Here is a 13142-nt window from a genome sequence, read left to right on the forward strand (position 1 = left end):
ATCACATTACCATCTTTTATAATTATGAATCAGAAATTTTATACCCACAACTGCAGTCAACATATATTTTAGAATAACTAGTGATTAATATAGACTCCAATATTATTTATAATATTACGAACTTGCATTTAATAAAATGGCCAGTAATGGATATGTCATGACATAACTTTATAAATCATTCAAATAAACTAAATATACAATTATATCCATTATCATGCGTTCATTTGTTGTTCAACATTTTCAATCGGTTTAATCCTTTTCTTACCTCCCTTTAAAACTTTTCCTTTCCTTGGGACAGATTGACAGAAGATGTTATCATTACAAATAAATGTGAAATCCGCAACTGACCTAACCTATTGTAAACAAATATTTGTGATGAAACCAATGACACATTGTTGAATCAAACAATGATATTAACATACCTGTCGCTCACCTGCGTTTTACCTGAGCATCATTACCTTATAGAGTCAGATTAAATATTTATTACTTCATTATTCACCAATAGCAGTGTGTTTAATCATGTTTTCCCCAATGAAACAGCTGCATCAGATTATACTACATTGTACAAGTGTTTCTCTTTTTGTTCATGAATTATTTATATGCAAAAAAAAGTTTCTCTGAAAATAAAAGGTGCAGAAGTAATTGTTCTTCAAATATTCATTGAATAACGTTGTAAATACTTTTCCTTTACAAATTTCAAATTAATCCAGGGAATTCCAAAATCCGTAATTATTTTCTTCAAAAAATTTATCAAAAATACAGGCAGACTCAGCAAAGCATTTTTAAATCTTTGGAGATTTTTTTCAAGGCATAGATTTTGAGTCTTAATTTTATTATCTTTTGCATTTTGCAATTTCAAGCAGCCATAGCTTTTCGTCTTTTAAGTTTAAATAAAGTGACAGTCATTTCATGTCAAAACTATACCTAATGCTGCCTTGTGCTTAAAAATCAAACATACCGGGTACACTTAATTGCACATTTGAGTGCACTGGCTTAGTTTGGTATACAAATACAGGTACATCTAATCTGAGCAACAGGGCAAATTATAATGCCCACTAATCATATATGATAACAACAAAAAATATTCATAATACAGTTTCTTAAATATATCAAACTTCTAGAAAAATTGAACCTCTACAGTTTACACATTTAAACAATACTGATGTTCTGATACCTATACATGTAAATATTACCTTTTTGCACCTAATCTGATCACTCTTTTCATCAATATTAGTCAAAATAAAACATCTAACTTATTTCATTTCTTTTATTTCCACCAAACTGTGGCATGAATGAGAAAGGGAAAGAACAAAACACGACAATTAAAGAAAACTATATTTGTGGACAATGAAAACAAAGGTCATTAATTGTGGTCTTTGTCCCTCTCCATAAAAATGATAAGACAATGACACATCTGCGACCAAAATAAACTAGCAAGTCAAACATAAACTGTAGATCAAGTACACCTGACAACTTTCCAAATTTAAAAGAGACTTCCCCCAATGAAATTCTTTGGTCTGACTCTTAAAATTCTCCTATGAGTTCATCATTGCATTAGTTTCTTTTGTGCTAATAATCCTGCATGGAGATTTTGAGGAGTTGGCAGGTACATGTTTATGTGTATGTAATCCAAATGTTTAAATTCTGTATTTTAAGATGCAATAAGAAAGTTGCACTTAAAGGATGTAGTTACACGTACTATTACGACAGTTTGTAAAAGTTGATACAAAACTGCATTTTTCATTATTCATTTAAACTCAAGATTATTTAAAACTAAATGCGACATACAGTTAAACTTTAACTTTAAACTTTAAACTGACGTACGTCAAACAACTTCAATTTGCATTATAATTTGTAACCTTAGTTCAAGTACATTATTTATCAATAAAGAACTTAAATAGTTCATTCACCTGATCTTACCATGTTGATGCTTTTTTAAATCCTTTTAAATTTTACTTAATTAAAGTCAGACTGTAAGTATGATTTAAAGAAGGTGTTTGGGTAAGGAGACAACATAAACCCACATTACAATATCTGCCGGTATAAACATCTCTAGTTCATCATGCTGTCTTCAAAACATTGATGCTTAAAACATTTTAAAAGGATCTTAACAATTCTCCTAGTTCTAGTGTTTGTCAACATAAACAAAGTTGACCAAAGATCTGACATCAAAATTCTAAACCAACTAATGTTCATGACCGATTTATTTTAGCCATTTTCTTGAGTGTAAAAACAAGTGGCTCTTTAATCATGTGAATAGTCTGATTCATTCACTTATATGCTATTTTTTTCTTCTCATTTTAACCCTTATTATAATAGACCTTATTGCTATTAGGACAATCCAGAAAAAAAATTACTAGACACCTTGCTGCTGAGGTAAAGAGTTGTTTAAACAAATTTCATCAGAAATGAGCTGAAAATAGATAAAAAGTAAACCTTGTCTACTAGTATGTAAGATTTTCTCTATATATTATGGTTTTCAAGATATAAGACATTTAAAGACACAGCCAATGTTTGTTCATAGATAGGAATAAAAGACTTAACTTTAAACAAGATACCCTTTAGATCATTCAGCCAAACTTTGGTTGAAATTGTTCTAGTTAATTCAGGAAAAAGATTTTTTCTAACGTTTATGACAAAAGAAGAAACAGACTCCACATGATGGAAACAGGACACCTGCATAAATTGGCTAGGTGAGGCCATCAAGAAATATAAATGATCACAAATATGTATATCAGCATTTCTAATGTATTTGAGTCTAGACACTATCTAATTAACCATCAACATGACCTATAGTCATATAACCGATATATATAAATATTAAAAAAGATAGCGAGCACATCCAACTAGATTTTTCAAGGTCAGTTTGAACTCAGTTTATATGTTAAAAAAAATATGTTATTCATTTTCTTTACCTTTATAAGAAAGATTTTTTTCAGTCAACCCAATAGTTCACTCGTATTTCACTTCCAATGTTGACATTAATTTTATTTCAATAGCTGAAGACGCCATAGAACATCTGTAATCCATCTCCAGCTAAGGAATTAAATTGAAGTTAACATGAAAACAGATTTACCTGAGGTCAAATTATTCACTTGCAAGTCCATAATACATCAGTGATGCTTTCGAGCTTATTTTGACAAATTTCGGCCAAAATACATGTAACTGCTTTAACCAAACATTATTTCAAAATGACGCTTTTATTAATATTTTCATATATATGTTACAAATGACTCACAGACAAACCTTTACCATAAGTAACCACAATTTTAAGCAGCAATGTAAAAACTTATAAACTATTAGTTTTGCAAATCATAACAAAAATTAATCAATGTCAGTTTAATTAAAATTTTAAGTTTTCTTTGTTGTAATTTTCTGAAAATAGTTTTAAAAATTTGCATATTACAGTACATTTTAACATATATAATGAATGATAGCAATTTTGTGCCAAATAATCCCTTTTATAATGGTGATAGAATACACGATATAAGATTGATGGAAGTAATGTTGTGACGTAATTCTTTAGTTTAGTATACATACAGATGTGTTGCCTAGGGTTCATAGCCAGTACATGATGTCATTTAGCTCATCACTTTACTTTTTTACATTCAAAGTCAAATTAATTAATGTTAAGGCCACACAAAGTTATCTTCTGGTCTTCAGACAATGGTGCTTTAGCTTGTTCACTGAAGTTCAGAAACCTAATACATTTCAAAAATATCAATGCATATTATAATCAAAGTCCATGAATAAACAGTTTCCACTTACTAAAATATTGCGAGGCAATAAATGAATGTTGATGACATAAATGGAAGTGGATGGCCCAACTATACAATTTCCATACTCAAGGTCATCTTTTAAATAAGACAATATATATATGGTAATAAAGTGTATGTATGACCTGGAACATACAACCTAGATTAGAGAACTGACAAGTCAGTAATTGTCCTGCTTGCACATTTTAAAAACACAGAAACAAATAAATAATACTGATGCAAACCAAGCAATATTTGCCATCTACAATGTAAAATTGAGAATGGAAATGGGGAATGTGTCAAAGAAACAACAACCCGACCAAATAAAAAATAACAGCAGAGGGTCACCAACAGGTCTTCAATGTAGCGAGAAATTCCCGCACCCGGAGGCGTCCTTCAGCTGGCCCCTAAACAAATATATACTAGTCCAGTGATAATGAACGCCATACTAATTTCCAAATTGTACACATGAAACTAAAATTAAAATAATACAAGACTAACAAAGGCCAGAGGCTCCTGACTTGGGACAGGCGCAAAAATGCGGCGGGGTTAAACATATTTGTGAGATCTCAACCCTCCCCCTATACCTCTAACCAATGTAGTAAAGTAAACGCATAACAATACGCACATTAAAATTCAGTTCAAGAGAAATCCGAGTCTGATGTCAGAAGATGTAACCAAAGAAAATAAACAAAATGACAATAATACATAAATAACAACAGACTACTAGCAGTTAACTGACATGCCAGCTCCAGACTTCAATTAAACTGACTGAAAGATTATGATTTCATCATATGAACATCAGGCACAATCCTTCCCGTTAGGGGTTTAGTATCATACCATCATAACATATATGAGAAGAACATAACCCGTGTCATGCCAACAACTGTTTTTAAAATAAATGTGTTTAGTTCCGATGCAAAGACCTTATCAGTGATTCAATATTAACGCCAAAATATGCAATCTTTAATGACTTGACAACAGTATCGTAATTATATCCCTTCTTAATAAGTCTATTCAAAGGTTTTGTAAGTTTCTGAGGTGAATACTGACACCTTTGTGCTTTATAAAGAATATTACCATAAAAAATTGGATGTGAAATACCTGAACGTATTAGAAGTCTGCATGTTGAGATATATTTACGAATGATGTCTTTATACCGATGATAAAATTTAGTAAATGTTTTGACTAGTTTGTGATATCGAAAACCCTGGTGTAATAATTTTCAGTAATACATAAATTTCTCTCGTTAAAATCGAAAACATTGTTACATACACGAGCGAATCGTACAAGTTGAGATATATAAACACCGTAAGATGGTGACAAGGGAACGTCACCATCTAAAAACGGATAATTAACGATAGGAAATGAAAAATCATCCCTTTTATCATAAATTTTAGTATTCAGCTTTCCATTAGTGATATAGATATCAAGATCGAGAAAAGGGCAGTGGTCATTGTTAGTATTAGCTTTATTTAAAGTAAGTTCAACAGGATAAATTTCATTAATATACATACTGAAGTCGTCATTATTGAGAGCCAAAATATCATCCAAATATCTAAAAGTATTATTAAATTTGTTTATCAGATGTTGTTTCGATGGGTCTTTGCTTATTTTTGTCATAAATTGTAACTCATAACAATACAAAAACAGGTCCGCAATAAGTGGTGCACAGTTAGTCCCCATTGGAATTCCGATAATCTGACGATATACGGAATCTCCAAAGCGAACAAAAATGTTATCTAGTAAAAATTCAAGGGCATATATAGTATCAAAGCATGTCCAATTAACATAGTTTTTTTGTTTATTGCTACTAAAAAATGACCTAAAAGAGTTTGAACATATATATTCACATTCTGATTTTTTGAATGCCCATTTAATTAGGTGTGTGAATTTTTTCTTAATGAGAATGTGAGGCAATGTGGTATACAGGGTAGAAAAATCAAAATCAATGTACATATATTAAATGTTCTTTTCAACAACTGTGCAACATTTCATTAGCTCCCTATCCCATAATTTTGGAGCATTTGCATTCACAGAAATTGTTGATGAACAGTCAGACAGAAGGATGGACTTATAGGAATTATAGAAATCAACAGACAATATTCAGTCAGAGCTCAGAAATAAACAAGTCGTTTTTTGTTTTTGACTTAAATAAGTTATATACAGCTGCGCCATGAGCGCATGATATGCCAGACGTCTTGTGTGGAAGTTTTATGCAATAATCATTAATAGTTTCTGAGAAAGTTTTAAGCAATAACCATTTATTGTTCTTGAGACACGACGGGACATGTGAAATCCCCCCACCCTGGTTTTTTTTTACAAAAAAATAAATATCACTAAAATAAAATTTTGAATCAAACCCAAAAGTATACCGATCTTTAAATTAATATAACAAAGAAGTGTGTACAGTTTCAAGCAATAATCATAAATTGTTTTTGAGATACGGCGCAACATGTAAAAAAAACATCCCCCCTTTTTTTCCAAAATACTCAATAACTCAAAAATAAATTTGGAATCATCACCAAAAAGTATACAGATCTTTAGAATATAACAAAGAATTGTGTAAAGTTTTAAGCAACAATCATAAATCGTTTTTGAGATACGGTGTGACATGTGGAAAAAACACACCCCTGTTTTAGGTACAAAGTGCCGTAACTCAAAAAGTTGAAATCTTATTTTTACCAAAAAATATACAGATCATTTGACCATCATAAGGAACAACCATATTAAGTTTCATGAAATTTAGATAAGTCGTTCTCAAGTTATGGTGCGACATGTTTACGCCGGACAGATAGACACCGGACATTTGTATACCATATTACGTCCCGTCAAAATTTTGACTGCATAAATTTTGACGGGCGTATAATAAAAATGTATTTATTATAATAATGTACTCTCATTTTCAGACCTATTCAAGTCAGAAAATGAAAAAACATAATTTTTATTACCTATGACATAATAAACCTGTCTGTGAGTTCACAAGTACCTGACCGATCTATATTAAATTATCTTATTGAACATTTTTACCAAACCATGTTAACATATATTATTTTCCTCCTTTTGTGTGATTTTTTTTTAGGCTCTCAAGCATATTTTTCTTAAGAAGACAAAGCATTGTCTTTCAATATTGTCACAATTTCATGTAGATGCTTGACCTTTTAATAAATATGATTGGGTCTTGAAGTTGACCAATTTTGGTAACTTATCGACTTGTAGGAGTCAATATTTACAACTTTTTAATTCAGGTCAAATATTTCTTGCTTAACACTATTCGACTTATTGAAGTCATAATTTGTCTTAAATTGAAGGGAGACAAATTTTGAAACCTTCAAGTTTAGACCTCTATAAGATTACACTGGAATCCGCTTGTATTCGCTTCACTCAAACAACCAGTACGGCCCAATTTTGTAGGGTAAAATTCTGCCCTGGAGATTTTAACAAAATAATGGACGATACTTTGTTACATAGCAACGTAAAATATCTGAACATGTAAACAAACAGAACAATTTGTTTTCTAAGGCAAAGAAAAGCATTAATTAATGTGTTAAATAATTTCCTATTCTTAATTGAAATAATCTATTGCATTTATATAAAGGGGAAAATATCGAAAAAGGGATCAATTTGACATAAAATAAAATTTCGTTAAACTTCATGCATGATTTTGGCACATCAACGTGACGTCATACAAAATGGAAACTTTTCAACTGAACAATACATTTTAACCTTTACAAAAAAATTGTTCCATACAGATGCTGGAAGGAAAAAAAGAATATATTTCTGATTTGGGATAAAATTTCATGGATTGTAGCATTAATTAAAACTTCATGTTGACAATGTGAACTGCGGTAATACACATAATTTGATTGGACAACTAATCAGATTCTACTATAGATCGGGTCTCACCAGCTGTCTATGAACAAAGTGTAGTAGTCAGCCGAGAACCAGCTTACTATAAGTCAAAATCAGATTTATACTTATTTATCTGATTTTGACTTATCTCTGTCTATTTAACTATAGACAGAAGTTTAAACAAAATGTCAATTTCTAAATCAATAGTACTTAAAACATTTTGAATATAATATATATATATATATTAGTCAGAGACAAAAAAAAAAATACAAAAAAAAAACACCAAATTTTCCAACTCACAAAAAAAGATATGACAAAAGGCAAAAACTAGAGACATTCGTAAATAAGAAGAGGGGCATGGAAATTAGGTAGGATGAAACTCTGATGCTTTTTTTATCTCTACTCTTGCCTTTCTTATTTGTTTCAGTAATTTCTTGTGATTTTATCTCATGAATAACATCTGTACAAATCACTTGTTTTAAAAAAAGAACAGGATATTCAGTCGTTTATACATCTATTATATATTTTTTATGGTTAATTTACAAAATCGTAAAATTGTCTTAATAAATGATGATAAACTTTTCCATGCATTAGATAAAATATATATGCTAACATACCTTAATCAGCGACTTCTGTACTCTTTGTCATGGTATTCCTCCAAGCCTATAAAATAATCATAAAAACACCTCTTGAGATTTTCTTTGTCAATATACTAAATGTTCAAGTAGAACACTAATTATCTATGTTTTAAGTTAGTGGACTATCAAAACTTTATTGTACTTTGCCTGACACTTCATGTATCAACAAGATACCATGTACGCTGTAACACAAAACCTGTACAAAGTTTTAACTTCTCTCTCTTATATTTCACCACTTGTATCTACTAAAAATTAGTAGTTGCATAGACTTACTGTTCTAATCAAAGTCAATTTAAGAAAGCATTTCTGAAATAATTCTTAAAATTTCTAAATTCAAATCCTGAAATCTGCACCACTGTTTGTTGTTATGCTTTGAAAATGTTTACAGAATATTTAACAAATTATTTAATAATATGTTTTTTAAGAGTTGTGTACGTTTTTTTCTCCAGTTTCAGTCAAAAAATCCTTGACTCTGCTTTTATCTACAAAGACAAATGAGCTACAAAACACTAAAATTCCTCCCTAACTATCTCAGTAACATCCTAATCCAACTCTACTAACTGTTTTATCAGGAACACAAACTTAACTATGAAAAGGTATAAAATAGTCTATAATATAAACACAAAAATGTCTATACTGCAGGTGTATGTATAAGACATGATACAAGCTTGATCAAAAATCTTGTAGTTTGAGGGAAGAATTGCACATTACTAATTGTGTTTCATAATCACATTTCACACATCAGTTATATATCCCTGGCAGACATGAAAATCGCTTACACGTTACAACTGACAATAAGTAAATTATTTGAGTCAGTCAGAGTGAATCTGAAATAATTTTGAAATCCGGAAAATTGATAAGAAATGAATAATGAAAACTAATTCAATTTAAGAGTGTTACTCATAGCTGCATGGCTAAGAGGTTATAGTTAGATCATACTGTAATATCAGTGAAAGTAAATTTTGCCTAAGCCATACATGTAGGTAGTGATATTAAAGTCCTGACATATAGATATCAAGTATGTAGCAAACTGATTTGGATTACACTTCATGCAATCTTAAGTCCAAACATTGGTAATGGGATGGGATACTACAATTCTATGCTGTCATTCATTGTAATAATGGATGCTGTACTTTTGGTATTTTTAGCTGTATTTTCCCCACTTTCAGAGCACATAATATTACATACATCTTTTGATATTTTCTAATTTCTACCAAAAATTGTTTAGAGCAAAGATCATGCTCGATCTGAATTAAGTAAAAATGCTTTTTAAATTTCTCGTTTTTGAAGAGAAAACCCACTGGATAAATCTTTCTTTATGCATCAGTTAAATGTTGTCACATGCAAAATGTGTCATAAGGCTGTACAGGTAATGCTATATGTTCTGAAAGCTTTGATTATGAATCTTACAGTTTCTTATTGCTGTCACAGTAATAACCTCTTTAACAAATTTTCTATTTAGGCAAATTTGTAGGGAGTCCTTAAGTGTACCTTCTTCTTTTATACACTGCAGTACATAATCCAATAATGAGAGCCAAATTGAAACTTAAGAAACAATAAAGAAAACTATACCTTTTTTCTTGATTTAAGATGGTTAGTTCTGTGGTCTTATGATAAAACAGCAAGTTATTGCCATGGAACCAATTATCCCTTTAAGTACTTAAGGAAGGAAATTATGAAAAATTATGTTTCCTGTTTAAGGTCCCTACACTTCAAACACATTTACTGATGTCTATCAGATGTTTTATAAGTCAGAACATTTTTATTCTTGTACCTTGACAAGGGTTTGAACTTAAAGAAGAGTAAATTATGTTGTGACAAATTAATCTACCTTTGTGGTTACCTATTATTGATGACTAGCTAGTATCAAAATTTATTCCTCTGACAATTAAAAATATCTACTAAAACAAATGTGATATCAAGTATAAAAATGTGAATTATATCATTTCATCTAGTAATTAGGTACATGGAGTATCATCAAAATTTTTATAACTTGATCTAATAATTTCTGAAGATGGACTGTGAATTAACCTTTTTTTTTTAAATAAAAGTAAATACATATATTGGCCATTTTAGCATCAAGCTGCATGCAACTACAAGAAACAAAATATACATTGTATATCTGCAGAGGCATCAAAATGCCTTTTTTTTTTAAATTTATAGCTGAATTTGCGGTATGGTCTTTGCTCATTGTTGAAGGCCTTACGGTGACCTATAGCTTTTAATGTCTGTGTCATTTGGTCTCTTATGGAGAGTTGTCTGATTGGCAATCTAGCTGCAAATATCACATCTTATTTTTTCTATATAAAGTCTTTAGATAGGTGCCTTTGCAAAATACATTGTCCATTGATTCTGTGACTTGATAAAGGAATTATGACAAAACTTGAAGATACTTAATGTTCTCTCATGTATTTTTTTTTAAGAAGAACTAATCAAGCTTTATATAGTATACCATTAATAAACTCAGAAAAAAAATAGCACTGAAAGAAAGATGTTTCTTACTTTTGAGTGAACTAAATATTTTTGGAAAGGCCCCACCTTATCTTTTATTCACTCTTGTTGTGATATGATGGGTTGCAATGTAAAAAAAAATCCCTTTATCTTTCAATATTTCAGCCTGAGTTTTTAAAATCTTATAGAACTTAATTAAAATATGCCTTACCCAAAAGCTTGCAATTATTGTCCTTTTATAATTAAAGAAATCAACAAGATATGTAGCACAAAACAATGTGATTTACCTGTAAATACACCTGTGATTGACATATGACATCTAGAAGACAATGACTTTTATGACATATTTCTACTTCACTTTCTACATCATAACAACCTGCAAATAAAGTAACAATAAATACACATTGTGTTCAATCTTCAAAGTTCTTTCAACTTAAGTAATAATAAATACACATTTTTTTATTCCTTCCAGTCCTTCTACATTTTCAATTTTTTGTCCCTAAAGCAATTATAAATAAACATGTTTGTTCTTCTAAATAAAGTAAAATTATTAAAAGTTCCACAGTTCTCAGCCCCCCCCCCTTTTCCCTGTAAAAAAAATAATGTCATTAAAGGCCAAAAATTAAGTGGATTTTTACAATGTAGAATAATGAATAGATCTTAGAGGGTGGTAAAGGGTTATTTTCATGCAACATTTTCAGCCTTTTTACTTCACGTGTTTTTCGTGTTTTGACGTTTTATTTCTACTTTTCTCATGTTTGGTTCAACGAGCGTGCCTCCTTTATTTACTTTCCGTGTTTCGTGTCAGTACTCCTAATTTCTCGTTCTTGTACAGCATTTGATTAAAAAGTAAACCGGGACTAATTTCAAAGAAGGTCTGGCGATTGTTTTAAATTCAAAAATGTACAAATGATGTATGGTTCCCAGAATATTTAAAATTGCTATCAAATTAATTATTATGAATAATATTTTCTTTCAAATCAGTTGCAACTAGTGCACGTTAAAAGGTGACTGCAGGGTCATCATGTCCATTATATAATGACTACATGATTTCCAAGAAAGGCTGATTAATAATTTATTGTTCTTTTCTCCATTAATATTTACGATTTTTTCCGTGCAAAGTTTTAGCGATTTTTATTTTGCGTGTTTCCGTGTTCAGAGTCCCCCTTTACCACCCTCATCAATTATCTTGCAGAAAATTTTAGTTTATTTAAGTTATCTATCTACATGATCTATAACAGTTTTTCAGTTATTAGTCAAAAACACCAAAATTTGCTTAAAATCGTCATTAAAGAACAATAACTCTATTGAAGGGTTGTCAGATTATTTTAAACTTATATCATCTTTTAAAAATCTTGTCTTGGTGATTGCTTTTGATAAGTAAACTTTATTTAGCATGCTTAGATAAGATAGTTAGAACTTTAAGTTAGAACTTTTAAAAGTTCTATCATCATGATCATGTCTATCTTCTAATATACTTTTTTTCCGATAATGGTCGCAAAACAAACAAAAATATAAAACTTGCAAAAAAAATTTGAGTACCCTTTAATTATTACTAGCATATGAGATCAATTTAAGAAATTTGAAATGGTTTAAAATCCGAAACATTGATGAACATAAAACAATAAAGAGTTAGGATTATCAACCTCATTCTTCTGTAAACAGTTTTTTAAAAGTAGCATAGTAGCAGAGACATATAATACAATGTATTATATGTCTCTGATAGTAGCTATTGCAAATTTAAAACATTCAAATAATACATGTCAGTGGCGGATCCAGGGGGAGGGTTCTAGGGGGTTGGAACCCCCCCTTTTTTGGACGATCAATGCATTTGAATTGGGACATAAAGTTGGAACCCCCACTCTTTTGTCCTGGGTTGGGAACCCCCCTTTTTAAAATGGCTGGATACGCCCTATTCATAAGTAAATATTTAGATTTTTATTAAGGTTTTGAGGGATATGGGATTTCTGTGTTCGTGCATATATATTTAAAATTACTTTAAAAGGCTTCCTTTTAAAAGTCTGTATATCGGCTTATGCCATAAAAACAGATGCTAATAGAGGGTTCCCCCCTTTTCAAACAGCAGAAGAACCAGCTAAAACCTTTAGTGAAATTGTAAGGGGGGTCCAACTTAAGTAAATTACTTGACGCACGCGCGGTGTATTAATATCCTTGGATGTTTCACCGTAAACCTATCAAGAGATCAAGGGTTTTGGAACTCTCAAATAATTTAGACAACATTTGGAGCAGGCAAAAATTACAAATTAAACCATAAATGAATCTACATTATGGGGCCAGGCACATCCTCTCCCCATTCCACCCCTTTTAATATTTTGCATTTGATTTATATCATTAAACACCACTTTGACTGACACAGACTACAGATTTATTCCCACTCTGACAGTACAGCACAAATTATTTTTTTCTTTCATGCTTTATTTTTATG

The 13142-nt window shown here is 30.5% G+C and overlaps 1 protein-coding gene across 11 annotated transcripts in view; it reads right to left on the minus strand.

The window, feature by feature from the left end:
* LOC139513023 (PTB domain-containing engulfment adapter protein 1-like) overlaps positions 1-13136 on the minus strand; it is a 43135-nt gene extending 29999 nt beyond the window's left edge. Inside the window, exons 1-4 of one of the 11 annotated variants that reach the window (XM_071301094.1) lie at positions 13070-13136; positions 10984-11072; positions 8225-8270; positions 2916-3036 (exon numbers count right to left, since the gene is read on the minus strand). The gene's annotated coding sequence lies outside the window, so the exon portion shown is untranslated. The other 10 variants (XM_071301101.1, XM_071301089.1, XM_071301099.1 and 7 more) reach the window with 10 other exon arrangements.
* Between the last annotated feature and the right edge of the window lie 6 nt (positions 13137-13142).

Source organism: Mytilus edulis, chromosome 2 (genome assembly GCF_963676685.1).
Source record: "Mytilus edulis chromosome 2, xbMytEdul2.2, whole genome shotgun sequence".
In the NCBI taxonomy this organism is placed as follows: Eukaryota; Metazoa; Mollusca; class Bivalvia; order Mytilida; family Mytilidae; genus Mytilus; species Mytilus edulis.